Source organism: Lactuca saligna, chromosome 3 (genome assembly GCF_052625555.1).
Source record: "Lactuca saligna cultivar CGN05327 chromosome 3, ASM5262555v1, whole genome shotgun sequence".
Taxonomy (NCBI): Eukaryota; Viridiplantae; Streptophyta; class Magnoliopsida; order Asterales; family Asteraceae; genus Lactuca; species Lactuca saligna.
In genome coordinates, this window is record NC_136419.1 from 213,144,196 (window position 1) to 213,147,809 (window position 3,614).

A 3,614-nucleotide genomic window follows, 5' to 3' on the forward strand; every position below is an offset into this window, starting at 1 on the left:
AACAAGTTATCGGCTTACAACTTGATCACACTTTTTAACATGTTGAGCAAAGTGTTAATCTTTGATAACTTCATATTTTACATGTGTTTTGTATTGTGGTATAATTATATAATAGAAAATATTCAATGATTTGTCGGAATCCTTTATCATTTCAAATAATACAAGATAAGGCATGATATACATAGTTGTGTTTTTTCTATACATTCTACTTACATAGAAAAGGTTTCATTTACATAGCAAGCATTATGGAAAAACTATAATAGGTATAGATGATGTTTCATATACATTACAAACAATTTTGATAAACTACCATAAGTATAATTTATTTTTCGTACATTACAAAAAATTATGTTAAACTACAATAGTTATAGTTTATATTTCATTTACATTTCGAACTCATTATAAAATGTTTCCAATTCGTATAAATGGGGTACGAACACAAAGTACCGGGTTTATACAAAAAGGGGTACATTACAAAGCACCGGGTTTTCATATAAATGGGATACGAATACAAAGTATCGGGTTTATACAAAAAGGGGTTTTTAGTTCACTTTACGTAAATCTGTTAATGAATAAATTTGTGAGACATTCGCTTAACGTTACTTCCAAAGTAACGAAATCAAAAGTCCTGTAAAATTTAACCAGAGTCTTTTGTAGGGAGATCGTGATAGTTGTGTATAGATCTATATTGGGTCTGACAAACCCACACCTTAGTTATATGCAACAGCTAGACCGGCAGGTCTAGGGTGACAAATATAATTAACTTTGCAACGCTTGAAGAACATCGTGTTATGAGGCCGACTAAGTCATAATTTACTTATAATAACTCACATGGGTTATTAACAAAACATAAGATTTATGGGTTTTACTTTCAATTAAACGAGTTTATGTCAATTTAAACTTGCATAAATAACTTTAAGTATGGATAATACTTATAGATTTCGGTCTTGACTTTTAAGACATTTTAATACATTTTAAAAGGGAAATATTGGATCTTTTTGGAACAAACATTACTTTTACAAGGAAATAATTTTAAACACCGCGTACAAAAGCTTATGAACTCACCAACTTAATTGTTGACACTTTTTCGAAACTACTTGTATTCTCAGAAAAACAGTGAACCAGATAAACAACAACTTTTGAGGATGGGATGCTCAGGCATCAACCATTTCATTTTGTCATCATAATGTAATTGATTTTGAAATATGTGAACATATACTATGGTGTATGTTTTTCAATGATAATTATGATGGTTGTATTTACTTTGAGCACTATTATACTCATTGTAATGACACTACACATGAAGTCCTCCATCCCCAGACGTTTCCGCCATCATTGGTTAAGGCGTGCGACATATTCGATCATATATCCGAAGCATATGGGACATGATTAATAAAGACATGATACTAGACTAGTCTTTTTCTATAATAGCTCTATTTCTATTTGCCAAGTTCTCATAATTTCATATTAGGAAAAGGGATTCCATAATCATAATCGAATTTTACAACGCAAATAATGGACACATTTATAAAATTTCCTTATGTTGAGCCATTCCAACATTAAATTCATATATATATATATATATATATATATATATATATATATATATATATATATATATATATATATATATATATATATATTATATATCCTTGACTAAAGATAATTAAAACCTGATTCTAGGCATTTAGAATTGAAATGAAGTATAATTTCCTCTCCCTTAATTATAGCAAAACAAAATTTTCCCAATTGAAACCATTTATTTTCTATAATTAACTTTGTGAACTTACAACACTTATTATAATTATCAAGCTCCCACTAGCTTTGGCATGTACTCATAAACCTTCTTAACAAACTTCATATTTCTGATACAAGATGCTTTGATAAAAATTTTTCAAACTCATACAACTTTCCTTAGATAGGACACATGTGTATCTAAACAATTTCAGAACTATGATAAGGGATGTTGTAATCATAGACTCAATTATTTAGACCATACCATTTCTCACCAGTCCATGTTAGTCTATCGGTTAACTTCACACGCTCGACTAACTACTTTGAGAATGCAAATATTACAATTCATATGTACTTAAAATCTACTCAGTGAAAGCGTTTCCTCACCATCATATTCATGAATCGAAACAGAAACATTAGGAAACATTAGATGCTATTGTGTATGTGTTCATATCCGTGTGAATTTGTTAAAACCATAATCACAAGACTAGGTTAGTGACAAATCCAAACTCTTATGGATTGAAATTGTCCAGTCTTAACTTCTTGCTATCTGGCAGCACAAGGGCCTACCATTGCTTCCAAGTTGTAATGCAACCAATTTAGAACTCTCAGAACTCATATGGAAAGCCAACTTTAACTGGAATGGGCATAGAAATAGGAATATGTCAACCCGATAGGTTATAAACCTCAAGTCGTGTACTAGTGATAAATTAAAGGTTTTTTCTTCTTGATTAGATCTAGAAGCTTTTTCAAGATCTTTAAGACTCCCACTGTCCTCATGAAATATGAGACTCTCTTGCTAAATATTCAACTGATAGTGGGAATTCTTTTATAATGACAAACACTAGACATAGTTGGCCTTAGTTGCTCTTTGTTTTATCCAAAACATCACAACATACCAATTTCAAATGTACAAGAGTAGGGAACTGTTACTCTTACATTTGAAAATTGTTATAAACCTTTCTTTAACCTATTTCACTAAAGTTACAATCTTGAAGTATGACTCTAAGATTTGTTTTTGGAACGTAATATGACCTATCTTCTTGATTTTAATCACCTCAACAATTCAGGATTCCTCTTTTTAGACATTAGAATGCACTAAGATTTCCTTAGAGGACCAATTGTGATATGGTTTCTTAATCATTAAGATGATCACAAAACGTGATACTAAAGTACTCTCCCATCTTTTCAGATTTGAGAAACTTTTATCTTTCTGCCTAGTTTGATTCTTCGCATTCGTCTTGCAATATATCAAAATTTTTCTAATGTTTCAGAATTATACTTAAACTGGTAAGTATAACCATATTTACTCAACATTAGTAAATTATGATGAATTGACTTATCGATCTTTTGTGGTGGACGTTGACCAGTTCACAAGAATGTGTAGTGGATCACTTAGTCCTTCATATGACTCACATATAAATGTAACCAAGGAATTAGTCTTAATTTTTCCATAGATGAAAATTCTCATTCATCCTACTATACGAGTTAGAGACATCTAAAAATCATAATAAAAATTATGAACAAACTAGACACATGTTCTAAACTCTCAAAGTTTACAGATTCGCTTTTTGATTTCGTATGATATTTTCGTAGTTTTTCGAAAGCAGTGCAGAAATGTTAAAACAAGTTATCAGCTTACAACTTTATCACACTTTGTAACATGTTGAGCAAAGTGTTAATCTTTGATAACTTAATATTTTACATGTGTTTTCTGTTGTGATATCATTATATAATAGAAAAAATTCAATGATTTGTCAGAGTCCTTTATCATTTCAAATAATACAAGATAAGGCGTGATATACATAGTTATGTTTTTGGTATACATTCGACTTACACAGAAAAAGTTTCATTTAGATTACAAACATTATGGAAAAACT